General features: G+C 34.5%; 2 long non-coding RNA genes across 2 annotated transcripts; both read left to right on the top strand.

The window, feature by feature from the left end:
• The first annotated feature begins 3,623 nt into the window (after positions 1 to 3,623).
• On the top strand, positions 3,624 to 15,407 carry LOC127836085 (uncharacterized). The gene is made up of 3 exons (XR_008028579.1): positions 3,624 to 3,716; positions 7,313 to 7,488; positions 15,149 to 15,407. It is a non-coding gene; the product is annotated as an uncharacterized LOC127836085 (long non-coding RNA).
• LOC127836084 (uncharacterized) lies at positions 4,033 to 6,527 on the top strand. The gene is made up of 5 exons (XR_008028578.1): positions 4,033 to 4,569; positions 5,023 to 5,099; positions 5,295 to 5,390; positions 5,996 to 6,077; positions 6,366 to 6,527. It is a non-coding gene; the product is annotated as an uncharacterized LOC127836084 (long non-coding RNA).
• Positions 15,408 to 15,907: the final 500 nt, after the last annotated feature.

The following is a 15,907-nucleotide window of genomic DNA, read 5'->3' as shown; positions in this document are numbered from 1 at the left end:
TTGCAGAGTGGAACGTTATTCGTCATTAGTCCGTGTAGGAAGAAATCTGCGTCGTACAACTCCATATAACAGCATACGGCGTATGTACGCTTGTCCGGCACATGCTAATCTGGGACGACACTTTACGCACATGCATTAAGCCAAGTTTTCCCAGAACGAGGCTCATATTTACCCAAAGATTCATCAAGCGTCATGTAGAAACATTCAATGCATTTTGTGTTTGCTTAATGCCTGATATGTGAATGTTTGTATTTATTAAACATTGTTTGCTGAATATAAATGTGAATTACCGATATATATTTTTATTAAAGAATCGTTATTATATTACTATAAAATTATGTCAAGTGGTATATTTAATGATGATGCGATGAGAGTGATTATAACTGATGGTAACTGATAATAACCGAGGATAACTGAAGTCAACCGATGATAACCGAGGATAACTGAAGTCAACCGATGATAACCGAAGCAATGGCTTTGAGTTCGTTATTATTACACAGAGCAAGCATGTTGTAATTTGTCAAATACATTTTAATCACCATATACCGTTTATAACATAATTTCGAAAAAAACAACCGTTACTATGGCGATTCAGTTAATTGCGTCTGTCAGATCTTGTCCAGATTGTAACTTCATCATCGATGTACATCTGAAATAAGATACCAAAAAGCATCACTATTTGAAGACGGTGTTGTGGAGTGCAATGCATGTATGCATAACTAAAGAATCATAATCACGCTTACAGGTCAGTTGTTGAATACTAGTATGAAGATTTAACAGCTGGACCCGACTGTAACTTTCCGATAAGTCTGGAGATGTTAAATGAATAACTGAAAACAAAAACTGAAATATTTACTCCCAAGATCATTAAGGTATTAATTCAATCATGTATTGCAGTAACCTTTCAGATCTGGGGCATAGTTGTAAAAATCGGTTGAGCTGTAAAGGAAATACATTTATTAATAGAGTAAAGCGTCTGGAATGCATTGTAATGATAATTTTTAAAGTGCGTGTATTTTCTTACAAGGCGTTTAAAAGTGATATTATGGGCATTTTTAACCAGGTTTTCCGAAGGAAAAAACTGGTTATTAGATTGGCGAATGCGGGCGGGCTGGCTGGCTGGCTGGCTGGCTGGCTGGCGGGCGGGCGGAACAAGCTTGTCCGGGCCATAACTATGTCGTTCATTGTCAGATTTTAAAATCATTTGGCACATTTGTTCACCATCATTGGACGGTGTGTCGCGCGAAATAATTACGTCGATATCTCCAAGGTCAAGGTCACACTTTGAGTTCAAAGGTCAAAAATGGCCATAAATGAGCTTGTCCTGGCCATAACTATGTCATTCATTGTGAGATTTTAAAATCATTTGGCACATTTGTTCACCATCATGGGACGGTGTGTCGCACGAAAGAATCACGTCAATATCTCCAATGTCAAGGTCGCCACGACTAAAAATATATTTTTTTTTAAAACAAACTTACAAAGGGGGTTAATTTTGTTTGTTCATTTCAAAAGTTCAGTTTGAGTTTTCTCCCTTTATCAGATTTTTTTTTTCACAATGAAAACCTGGTTTTGTGACAATTTTGTCCCTTGTTCACTGTTGATTTGAGCTGAAAAGAATTAACAGGCCAAAAGAGTTAGTTAAAATGTGGTAACTGTCCAATTATCTGCAACTCATCTTTCTTCTAATTGTTTAAAAAAATATATATTATATTCGATATTTAACATGACTCACCCAGTCCTCTAAGCCGAAATGATACGTTCAACAAAATAGTGCCCTTGTGTCGTATGAACGAATCTGCACTAACACTCAATTTTGATTCACATTGAAATCGAATCATTTTCATATTCAAATGCATTATTTTTCTCTTTCCGGGATCTTGTTTTAGCATTATAGGATGTTGATGCTGCATTAACAAATATAAGTGTATATGAAGTGAAAACACCACAAATAAAAAAACGGCTGCGATATACACCTATAAATTGTTAGATGCCCATAATATCACTTTCAATAGGCTGAACAGTATTTAAGCCTGACAGACACAGAGGAAGCGCGTTATATCTGACTCGCAGAGGTCCCGGATTTGAATCCTGTGGATTTCATTCAACTATTTTACTTGACATTATAGTTATTGCAGAATACGCCACACATAACAGTATGTTTTGGTAAAACCATTTAACGACACTTTCAATACCAAACATACACAGAGATTTGACTGGAACGAGCACTTTTTAAAACAAGAATTTCAACGAGTACATAAGATACAGATTTTATGCTGCTTATGGCAGTGTAAAATACACCAGAATTACTTTTTTTATTAGCCTGTGTTCTTGTTTAAAAGTTCATTGTGTACTGCACGGTTATGCACGGTTATACTTCACGCAAAGTGAAATTTTGTCACCGATTTCAGACGTATTCAATGATGTATTCACATACCTTAATTAAGATATCGGCACAAACTGCAAGAACACTTGTCTTTTATGCACTTAAGATGTTTTTCAACTATATTTCAATAACTGAGATATTTGAACAAATAAAGCTTTTAACAGTGTGTTAACATTCTTCAAGCCTAGAGCAAGACTGCCACTGATTTTGTCGCAATATGTGGCTTAAGGGATAAAAGATCAAGCATACGAAACAAGAGAGAATGGCGTGAATGGAATGCATGCGTATCGTTGTGTATTTTTGTAATCTTGTTCTCCAATCTGAAATTTAAATATATGGAGATCATCGTATTTGCTAGTAAGGTAATTCGAAAATTGAACACTTATTCTTCCCAATCGGATCCGCATCCCATCCCTTACATGCCCATTCATTTTGTCCATAATATTCACATCACTCATCTTGTCTAGCACTCCAATGGTCACACTGGACATTGGTCGAATAATCATTAAAATCGTTTTATAATCATGCTTGTAGATGAATTTCTGCAAGATTAACATTCCAGTATCTGTGGTTTTACCATTTAAATTACACTAATTTCAATGCCGAAATGATCGCATTATAATATTGGGGACGATTGAACTTTACCGGTACGCAACACTTAACATCAAACAGCTTACCCTAACCCTAACCCTTAACACCTAACACATAACAACTAACGCAACATCTTAAAATCCATTTTATCCTATATATGTCCTTAGTATCGGGGGCTACAGCCCCCAAATCCCCGCTTTGTCGATAGTGGTAAACAACTGCGTACCGGTAAAGTTCAATCTAGCCTAATACTGCAACCTTTTAAAGCAATTTTCAAGCCTTTCTTTCTCCTATTGCAAACTTTTGTAATACTTTTAACGATCGATATGTTTTTTTTTATTAATTTCAATAAAAGGGCATGTCATACGAATGCAGGCACCAGTACAAACATCGTTTTGGCAGCCATATTTCGACAAAGAATTTTTCGACAAAAGCCCCATAAAACAGAAAACGCAAATTAAAAGTTCATTTTTTTAACTTAAAATGCAATTGACGTGATAAACATACTGCAGAAACATGTGGATATTAGAAAAAGGCACATACTACAAGCCTTAGATTTTTAAATAGCTTTTATTCAAGAAGAGAAGAAGAACTCTTTAGAAATTACGCACTACGGAGAGATACTCGATGTTTTAGTTGAATGTAACCTAAGATGGCGGCGTTTGACAAATCATTTAGTGAACGAACTTGACAAATACATTTTAGTAAGGAATATAAAACTCATAATGTAATGACAAAGGTGAATATGTGTTTATTACATCTATTTATATGAAATAGCTATATATTAACGATGGTCTGATTCATACAATTTCTATTTTTCAAACAAATGAATCGTAAACTGTACATTTTGTCAAGACAGATGAATGAGCTGCTCCCCTTTTCTTCAAGTATCGTTCGGTGACCTAGTGTAGAAATGGACCTAATATCGATGATTTTGTTTACATTAAAGCGGGTATATAGGATTTTTTATATGTGTTAAATTGTAATATATTGATAAAATATATTACAATACATAAAATGGGAAAGAAAAATTATACATTACTGATGTCATTAAAGTAGCAATAACCACGCACCTGCTATGCAAATTATTGCGCAATCGGTGTTCAGGCAAAAAGTTGACCGAAAAATGTGGGGTGTTTTTAACGCTTCACTACGAGCATGAAAGAAGTAATCCAAATGAAAAATTTGCATATGTGGGAGGAGATATGTCCAAATAAGCAGTATCTGACCTTGCCATGACCGGAAAATAAAAAATCATTGCTCAAAAGTGAAAGTAAAAAATTCGAAGGCCAATATTTTGCAGAAAGAAGGCAGATTCACTTGAAATTTAGCTTTTAATAAATCAATCATTGTGTTTTTTAATAAATCCTAACCATTTGAATCAGGTATATGCGCGTGAAATAATATATATTTATTTATTTCCAACACCACTATACCTGTGCAGTAGAGTTACTCCCCTTTCCGCGGAATTTTTACATTGTTGTTACGGTGAATTCGGGAGCGATCTTTTGAGCAGTTTTATGGATATCCGTACGATAAACACAGTATTTGTTTGGCAGGAAGAGAAATCGTCTTATTTGGTATCGATGCAGGTATGAATTCACTTAAATCACCTAAATTATTGTGTTAATTATGTCAAAGAAAATCTGTTCCAGATCGTACCCGCGCCATGTCGTACCGGACTTGTCTTCATTTGTAACAAATGTAAAATGTAACTTCTGTGATTGATCATAATCATTAACTTAAAAGCTAAGTTACGCTATTGGTTTTAAGTTGATTATACATTTAGGGAGCATTATAATTCACACATCATCTCATTTTTAGTTTTGTTAACGTGTTAAAACTGCTATAATTAATTTCAGTTCTTATTTCATTTACATGATTAATATACAAAAAATAAATGGATATTATTATATATAAAGGTTAGGTTCTAGAATTAACCTTTGCAAAATGGAGAATGCAATGCTAAGACTCGGTTATTATGTGTCGCAGGTTATGTGCATACCGGTATTGAAATTTTATTTTATTTACTTTTTATTTTATAGAGAACATGACTGACAAAGATCTATTGGACAGTGATTATGATGGGATTTCACAAATACATGAGCACAGTTACATTGTGGTAAGTAACATTTTAAGCAGTTGCATGTTGAAGACATTGAATTTGATGGTTAACAATTATATCCTGAATTTAAACTTAATTATTTAATAATACACAATATACACATGCCCCTACTGTAAGAAATAATATTATTGTTGGAAATGTACTTTGTAAGTATGATGACAAAAATATGTATATGTCTGTTCATTTGCATAGATATCGGACTCTGACGAGACACAACCACCTTCACCTTTTGGTTGACAGGAATATTCCAGTGAAAGATCAGTTGTTTAACAGCCTTTTTGACAAACAGTATGTGTGACTGCATCTTATTATTAATTTTAATATTACTATTAAAATTAAATTGGAAGTTACTTCAGTTGGCAAAGGAATTCCAGTTATTTCATCATATGGGGCTACATTAAAAAGATGACTTAAATGGATGAAATATTAAATGCCCTTACAATTGGCTAATTTTGATCTCAGCATGATTTTTTAGCAAACTTTGAAAAAAGAAACATTGAATCAGTAAAAGCTTGTAGAAAACATTTGCGGTTAAATGTTCTGTTCTTTCAGTTTGTCAGTATCACTTAATTAATATTTGCATGCAGTGCACTATTATATTTCAGCATCTTTGGAGTTCCTTTCATGAAGAAAACAAGCTCTTAATTAATGTATCGACAATGATTTACTAAATCTAAGAAGTTGTTTAAAGATATTGAGCTGTTACATACATTCGCCTATTATGAGTTCGAAACTTCTTACAGTAATTATTATAATATTTTTTTAATTATTTTATTATATGTTTATCTTTTTTTGAATAGGTGTGTGTTAAACTATTCTAACAAATAGTGTTTATGTTTCATCTTACAAAAGTATATAAGATTTAATATAGCAATGCATTGTCGATCTTTCAGAATTCCTGGTGCTGCCATTCCTAATCAACCGACATATCAGAATTTTGGATAAGAATTCAGATTACTGGCTGCATATTCAAACGTAAGTGTTTTTCCTGTTCAATTTAACTGCTTGTTCATAAATAAAATTTTGTTTAAGAGAAATAATATTTCTTAGAAAATGTTCTTAAATACCAGATTGTATCACATTTGTATTGGGTGGGTGGGGCAGTTGTACATGTTTTGGATAATGTTTTTTTAAATACTAACCAAATAAGTTTTTGTTTTTTCAACATTTATTCTTGTTTTGTTGTACATTATTTCAACTGTGATATTGAATCACATGCAAATTTGCAATTTAGAAAAATCAACTTTTTATTGTCTATTTCAGGAATTTTTGGGTCCTGGGTTGGTGGGGGGTAACGTGTTTCAGACCAGAATCCTGCCGGACCATCCAATTGCAAGGACATCTTACATAGCTGAAATATATCTGTAATGAATTATTAAAAGTTTGGATAAAAAATGTGTTCTTAAATCATTATTTTAAACAAATTATACATCAAACAATGTTTTGTACAAATTATAAAATGAAAAATGACAATTTTTACACATGGGATTTTTCAATGTTTCCGCATTCACTAACATTACTTTAGACAATGTAAGATAGACAAACCATACATATTTGGAAATGGTTTACTAATATCTATAGGTTGACTATTTTGAAAAAATGAAAAATGACAATTTTTACACATGGGATTTTTCAATGTTTCCGCATTCACTAACATTACTTTAGACAATGTAAGATAGACAAACCATACATATTTGGAAATGGTTTACTAATATCTATCAGAAAATGAATAATTTTACTGGGTTTATGTCAATTTTCAAAATCAGTGGTTATTGCTAAATTTAAAGCCCAATTTCATAAAATGCAGCAAAGACAAATAAGCGCCCTGAGCCGATTGTGACGTAGAGTAAAGTGGGTAGTTATCGCCCATTTAACATTGTTTTTGCATTTAATGTCACTAACTTGCGATTTATTCGCAATCAATTTGTTCACTTCGGTTATTTTGCAGTTGAACGTGAAAATGCTGATATGCTTTCTATAGTCTTTATGTGTTTGATGCAAGAATGCACTAACAAAAATACAAGGTGTATGGTGGCAGTTTTCGGACACTTCAGGTAGTTATCGTCCACTCTACAAGTTAAAAAAATCTAATTTTTGTACTGAAATTGAAGATTTCTTTTATTCTTTTCTTTCACAAAATTTGTTCTGAACAAAATCACAAAGCAATTCAATGAAACATTGTACGATTGAGTTACAATCATCTTTTGCAGTGGAATGGGTAGTTGCAAACTTGCTCTGCGGGTATCTCTAAGATCATTGCGTCCCCTGTGCAGTTAATATGCCATTCGGATCCACAGGAAGTACAGCAAATCCACTCACTGGCAGCTCCCTCGTCAGATCGACAACCCGGTTCATTGCTGTCCAAGCTTCATGGGGGTTCTTTCAGGTAATTCAGTGTGCCGACTTTTAATTGCATTTATTCAATCTCTACCTGGAGTATTGTTTGGAAAGGGGTTTCAATCAAGGATTGTTTTCACCGTAAGGCAAAGTTCATTGCTTGTTACTTGATAACCGATGGATGCCATCCCAGTACGGTACTCAACCAATGCATTTTCTTCGGCTTCTGTCAGGACGGTGAAAGGGTCAAGTCTTGCTCTATGCTCTGGAGTTCGACCTGCGAGTTTGTCCATTAGAGTGGATTTAGGAATCCTGAACATTTCTGCTGCCTTCCGCTTCGACACAGCACCACTATTTGCCATAGCTATAGCAAGTTTTTAATTGGCATCTGAATAATGTTTGTCGCTTTTTGATACTTGTAGTTGCTTTGTCATGATTCTGAAAAATAAAAGAAGCAATTTATACTTGGGGAATACTTACTTCAGTATGGGCGATATTTCCCGCAATTGACAATTCTAAGTGGCAATTTTCGACCATCCCAGTAACCAGACAACGGTGATTATGTTTGCATTAACGATTAACAGTCATTATATTAAGGATACAAACTATCATTTCTCACTATTTCAGCACCTAATAGCATTAAATAGATGTTTTATGACTAAAATGATTTGGTACCTACCTTATAAATAATGATAAGATGCTCACATTAAAATACGATATGATTTTCAACGATTGAAAACAAAAAGCGCTGAATGGAACTTGTACAAGTCGTTCTTAGAAAATATGTGATATGTATGATGTCATCATAAATGACGTTATATTTAGCAACTACATAATAGAAATAACAATAATTTAAATGTGTCCGATAAATACCACAGGACGATATTACCCGACCTTACTCTACATATTTTCCTACAATAACCGAAGCATTCGTCTTTGTATTAGGATCGCAGTTAGTGTTCGTGTGTCGTATGAAAAGATATCGTTGGGGGAATTCAAACAAACAGTTAAACTAAGTTTAGATTCACATCGTACATGTATGGTATACATGCTGGCGAATTCGTTTTCAATTTCAGAATTAAATATCTGGCTTATTTCGCATTTTTCGACACATGTTCTTCTTAACTTTTATTTTAATTTATATTGAAATATATATATAATAATTGTTTACACATTTTATATAAATTCATAAATATTTGACAAAATCGTATATACCCGCTTAAATCTATGCGTTGAAGGCAATGAAGTTTTTCGCCATTGCATAATCTTAGACGCAACTCATTTTTCAAAATTAGGTTAAAGCTTTTTTTAATCACAAGTTAAAAATAAACACACTCAAATTTAGAAAGAGTGTGTTTTTTATGCAAAGATAACGATGAGTGTACATACTGTTTATCATCCTATTTTTTGTTATAGAGATAGCTTAGACGACTAAAAATAACGTAATGTCCCTTTTTTTATAGACATTATGAAAGCATGGATAATGTTTCGTCATGGTTGGAAATCTGATTCGTGCATTATGGGGGTAAAAAAGGGAGATATGAAATGTTAATTTATTTCACCAAACAACAATTACAGCAATCAACATAAATCACACTTATGGAGTATATAAATACATACAAATATCAAATGCATTCATTAAATATATAGTGAATAATAACTAAGGCAATGAAAATTGCGACATAATAATGAGAAAAGTTTCAACAAAACAAATAAAAAAAAACTTAATGTGAAAAAGATAAAACAATAAAAGATGGAAATGTAAATTGACAAAAAGTAAAGAAGTATTATAGAACGAAAACAATTGAATATGATTTAATTGCTTTCAGTTACAGCGATTTTCCTCCTTCTTTATAAAGTACCGGTAAATGGTACTTTCCCAATCGAGCCAAAATTCCCAAATTCCCAATTGGCATCTGAAAAAATCCCAATCGGCGTACGCATTTTTACTCAAAACAATCGAAAGTTTCGTAACAAAACACAACTTTCGGCGAGCGAACAAAGAAAATCTTATAGTTGTGTGTAACCACGCGCTTGATTAATTTCGGGTTTTATTATTCAGCGCGTTCAATCAATAGAGTTGTTACTGTTTCCGTTCTTTTCTCAGGCAGCCAGCGTACTGTTTTACGTCGGTTTGTATATAACCTTATCGTAGTTTGAAATGAGTCTCAGTCATAATAGCAAATATTATGAAAAAAAACTAAAAAAGAGTCATCAGGCAAGTGGATCTCGTTTACTGACGCAGTTTGGTTTCAAGATTTCAAATAATCTTTGCACGACCAATCGGAACCGTCTATCACAGGACACATTGACAGCACTAATGATGCTGTGCAGAGAGGGATGCCAGCAACTGAGTGATGATCAAACATCAAAGATTGTTGAAATTTTCAAAAAAAAATGAAAGAGAGAGACATTGCTTTATAAGAGATTAAAACAACTAGTAAATGATTGTGTGTGTTTTTTTTAATATTTTGTTATTTATAATATATAATAAGACCCAAACTTCACGACGCGATTTTCCCAATTTAAAGATTTCACAACTCGATTTTTCTCAATTTTGAGGTTTTCACGACTCAATTTTTCCCAATTGGACCGGTACGGGTACTTTTCCCAATTTGACGAGGAAAATCGCTGAGTTAATAGCACTTGACAAAAAGCATATACAACATACAGCTATATACCCTATTTTCACAATATGAGGCACCATTTCATGACAATTGGGCATAATACATGTTATGTTGACTATGCATACAAATAAATCTTTGGAACTACAATGATTGGTTTTTAACTTGTAATTTCAAGTAATGATGCAGCGGAAACAAAGAAGCTGATTAGACAGTGTGAATACACAGGCTTATCCGTGCCTTTGTTTTTCGCATGTATGACAATTAAAGTTGCTCATATCTTCAATTATGTAAATTAAAGCCACTAAATATTGTGCTTAAGTAAACAGAATAAAGGAATATCAAGAATGCGAAAGTTATCCTATTTACCTCTGATTTCGCTTGCCTGTGCCTTCTGATTTGAAGTTCTTCCCTCCATGAATACAGCTCTTTGTAATTTCTGACACTTTTATATTTTTAATGAAAGTTTCCATAGGGCATCTGCTTTAATCATCATTTTTGCTTGAACTACAGTACAGCCAAAGCGGCACAAACATAATCCGCGGCTACGCCACGGCCAGATTATTAGTCCGCGACGGCCGACTCGTGTGTTCACGCGGCGTATCGCCGAGGCACTCGGCATCGATCCGCGAAACGACGCCGAGTCTGTATTAACCTCGCGTACTTTCGCGGAGTAAATCCGTCGCAAACGTACGCGGCGGATCGAGTGAAAAGATATCCACCTACATTTACATACATGTATGTGTAGCGTAGAATTAATTACGCGCAACTGTTTATGTATCGTTCGATTATCATTATTATATTTGTAATACGAAACACACTTCCGAATTTTAATGCTAACGCGTCCTTTGGCAAATTCTAGCGTCAAATAAACAGTGCTAAAATATCCTTTGTTTCATAAAAAGCGCGTGAAAATTATGCAGACATGTAGAACGTCGTTTGGAAAGTTTGGGTGTATTTTGTGTTGTATAAATACATGAACATCACGTCAGGCGCAAATCGCGTGTTCAGTGGAGAAAAAAAACGCCCCGATTAGACGTTATTTCATCATCTCTATAAATAGTAACAAATGCCCAAATGTATTTGATACTTAAGGAAATATCGAGAATGTTTGTGTATCGTAAATATTTACCAGCATTTGCTTTAAAACTGGAATATACGGGATTATCGGGTAATTAGTAGCGATATTAATCGATAATATGAACAAAATAAAACGTGTTTATATATGCATATTCAAACAATAGTTATAATAAGCTGATAATTAACAAAACTACAAATATGTCGTCACCGTCTTGATTATTGATGTGGCTTCAAACTGCTAATTTTCTCAGCTAAAATATAATAGCGGAATCAACATGCAATTAATTTATAAATCAACCATATGCTGGAGCCTTGACCACTTGTATGTGCGAAAACATAATTACGTGACCTTGTTTATGTGTGAATTACATACGCTACGGGCGGGAAACAAACTTAATAATTGGCCAGACACATTAACTATGCTTACATGTATATGCTAATACAATCCGCGCACAATAAATTTATTATGATTTTAATTATTATTATAATTGTTCTTTCAAAATTTGTTAACTACATGTAACTAATAATTAAAAAAATATATATTTCATGATCGCATCGACTCGGCATCATGTCGCGGACCGCGGCATTCCTCGGCGGACAGATGCGAAGTTTCGCGGCGAAATGCGACTTGCCGCCGCATACTGACGCGGCTTCAACGACTGACGCGGCATCGACTCGTTTCGCCTTGCCGCCGCGGATCGTGAAATACGTTTGTTCCGCTTTGGCTGTACTGTAGGTTTACAAAACTGTACACAATTTGAATGCTGGTACAGTTCAATATTGCCTATATATGCACCATAAGTGGATAATTTCTCCCAACGGTTAATGACACGGCCATTTTCAGAGAACTGAACAAGTGCTTGTATGAAACGATCAATTGTCAAATAATTATCAAATTAGTTGTGTAACTCAATTTCTAAGAAATACCTTTGACGACTGCCGTCATTGAATTTCATAATATCGATGCCGCACCTCATAAAAAACAGTTTTTTACACTTTCCTTAGGATCGTCGACTAATTAAAGAATCAACTTAGAAACCGTATTACATGAAAGGAAGCCGAAACATATGAAGAATGTGTGCACTTTTATGAGCTTTAACAAATTAATTACTGATCAACAGCACTGAATGACAATTCTATACTTTATTAAGCTGTAGGACTAAACAATCCCCAAAGGAAAGGCTATACATACACAGCCTCCGACTAGCCAATACAGTCTAGCAGTACGGGCCGTATGACTAGACAGTATAGGCTACATGTAGTTGTTCCGGGCTGCATGGTTAGCCACTGGTTTTCTTTAAATATCGTCTGGTGACCTAGTGTGGAATGGACCTAATATCAACAATTTTTTACAAAGTTGTTCGCCAGGGCAAAATGTTAGACGTAACTCATGTTTCTAAAATGCAAGATTGAAATAAACACAACCCACTGACATTTAGAGTTTGTATTTTAGCAAAGGTATAAATGAGTGTGTACTGTTTGTCATCCTATTTATGTTATAGAGATAACTTCGACGACCAAAAATGACGAAATGTCCCTTTTAGACGTTCTGAAAGCATAGAAAATATGATGAAAATGGTATATAATGAGATTCAATCAAAATAAAATAAAATTTTCAATAACCACTAAAATTTTATATGAACATTGTTGGAATATTGATGATACCTATAACACTAAGAACATAATTTCACGATGCACATTCCCTTTTGACAACTTTTATCTTTTTGACAAATGATATACAACTTCAAAATACGTTAGCTTATTGGTGAACATAAATACAAAATAAATCTGTGAGCAATACTTTTTACCGTACGTCTTCAATTATTATTCAGATTGATTATAAGACGGTGTCCACACTTTTGCGTACATTTTTTCGTATTTTGCATCGATGGCCTTATAGGACGGGGTCAGAAATATCCACAAAGAAACATTGTTTTCTTTCATCAAAGCCAGATTTACCATCAAATTATGCAATCCAACCATTCCAGAACACTACGTAAATTCACCGAATCCAACCTATAAACAGACAGAAACTGCCATTCATCGGTTTGCAATTGTCCCTTTTTTGACAAGTGTTAAGGGTTGTGAATTTTCTATGGAGCTTTAACTGCCGACAAAGGAAACTACATGTATTTACCTGTTCACACAATGTGACAGTTGTGTTATAATTAACTCGCCTTGAACTAGTACACAACAGATGTCAGCATGTAGTGTATGCGGATTATTAGGTGAAAGCAATAAGATAAACAAAGTGTGTTTTAACCTTTTCAGCCAGTCATGTTAACTATTTGTTCACTTATAATGTACTTTGTAACAGGTATCTCAATTTTGAATTCAATATGTTTCAACATTTTGCAATGTTTTTATATCATAGTGTGAACTTATTTTTCATTGGAACGTTAATTGTTTATATAGTATGTTGAAACTGAATGTACAATCTTGTCAAGATTTTTTATTTTATGTTCAATCACTAAGTTTCAAAAAGCATAGATGCCAGTACATGCACTTTCATTATTAAACACGAGTTCTAGATAATTATACTTAAAGTAAAGGGAAGTAATTGAGAGGAATCGTGTACAGTATAATAAAGAAGAATTAAGTAGTATCCCTTCTGTCGCAACGGTTGTTCATGCACAAATTGGCAGTTTTATTAACCAGGTTTTCCGAAGGAAAAAACTGGTTATTAGATTGGCGAATGCGGGCGGGCTGGCTGGCTGGCGGGCTGGCTGGCGGGCTGGCGGAATAAGCTTGTCCGGGCCATAACTATGTCGTTCATTGTCAGATTTTAAAATCATTTGGCACATTTGTTCACCATCATTGGACGGTGTGTCGCGCGAAATAATTACGTCGATATCTCCAAGGTCAAGGTCACACTTTGAGTTCAAAGGTCAAAAATGGCCATAAATGAGCTTGTCCGAGCCATAACTATGTCGTTCATCGTCAGATTTTAAAATCATTTGGCACATTTGTTCACCATCATTGGACGGTGTGTCGCGCGAAATAATTACGTCGATATCTCCAAGATCAAGGTCACACTTTGAGTTCAAAGGTCAAAAATGGCCATAAATGAGCTTGTCCTGGCCATAACTATGTCATTCATTGTGAGATTTTAAAATCATTTGGCACATTTGTTCACCATCATGGGACGGTGTGTCCCACGAAAGAATCACGTCAATATCTCCAATGTCAAGGTCGCCACGACTAAAAATAGATTAAAAAAAAAAAAAAAAAATTACAAAGGGGGTTAATTTTTTTTGGTCATTTCAAAAGTTCAGTTTGAGTTTTCTCCCTTTATCAGATTTTTTTTTCACAATGAAAACCTGGTTTTGTGACAATTTTGTCCCTTGTTCTGTATTTTATTGTAAAATGCACATATTAATTGCTTATTTAATTATATATTTGGATTTAAATAAAGTGAGATATGCTGAATTTACGTTTTCATAATTTTCATAATTATGCGCTGGACACATTCAAGTATGAAAAGAAACATAGTTTATTACCTTAAAAGCTACGTCAGTAGCGTCGCTGATAGCTGCAATATTCATGGCATTGAATAGCCAAGGAACTCGCACAATACTAGTATTTTCCTGAAGCTTCATTTTTATTGAATTTTTACAATTCTAAATATTACACTTGCCTTACTTCTACATCCTATATCTCTGATTTGCCTTGTAAAGCAGACATAGCGACATATGTGATTGAGATAATTGTTATTTAATTTCAGTTTTATAATAAGATATAATTAGCCTTTAATAAAACTTTGAAATATTTTGGGGGTTATGATCAATGCACTCTCCCCGCACCCTCCCCACCCAAAAAAATCAGGTACATGTAAGTTGATTTGAATTAGATGTTTTTCACACATAAATTGAAAATCTGATAGGGTGTTTGATGACTTAACAGGTATAAAGGCATTAATAATACATGCATGTATTCACAGAGTTTTGTTAACCTTGTTGGGAAATAATTAATGAGCTAATTATTTTTTCAATTTTTAATAAACAGTTGATGTACAGAGGACACTTTGGCAAGCAAGGGGCTCAAGCATTGTAGGCAAGAGAAATAGAACTTGAGCCAGATGCTGGACATTTCTTGACCTCCCTCCTGTCTAGGTAGAAGTGACTGTTAATGGAATAGTTATATAGTTACCAGCAGAATTGTTACTCAAGCCGAACACTTGAAACTATACTGGCCCCATCCTGTTTAGGTGGAAGTGACAGTGGTTGGGATAGATATCTAGTGAGCAGCAGCCACGAAATTCAAGCCAAACCCTGGACCTGTATTGGCCTCTAACCTGTTGAGTTGGAAGTGACAGTTGTTGTCTAGTGAGCAGCAGAAATAGAACTCAAGTCAAACACTGGACCTGTACTGACCTCCCTCCTGTTGAGTTGGAAGTGAAAGTGGTTGTCTAGTAAGCAGTAGAAATAGAAATCAAGCCAAACCCTGGACCTGTACTGACCTGTCTCCTGTTGAGTTGGAAGTGACAGTTGTTGTCTAGTGAGCAGCAAAAGTAGAACTTAAACCAAACCCTGGACATGTACTGACCTCTCTCCTGTTGAGTTGGAAGTAAAAGTTGTTGTCTAATGAGCAGCAAAAATAGAACTTAAGCCAAACCCTGGACCTGTACTGACCTCTCTCCTGTTGAGTTGGAAGTAAAAGTTGTTGTCTAATGAGCAGCAAAAATAGAACTCAAGCCAAACCCTGGACATGTACTGACCTCCCTCATGTTGAGTTTGAAGTGAAAATGGTTGTCTAGTGGGCAGT

Source organism: Dreissena polymorpha, chromosome 6, assembly GCF_020536995.1.
Source record: "Dreissena polymorpha isolate Duluth1 chromosome 6, UMN_Dpol_1.0, whole genome shotgun sequence".
Classification (NCBI taxonomy): Eukaryota; Metazoa; Mollusca; class Bivalvia; order Myida; family Dreissenidae; genus Dreissena; species Dreissena polymorpha.
The sequence above is the reverse complement of the archived record's forward strand: the minus strand, read 5'-3'. Positions and strand labels throughout refer to the sequence as shown.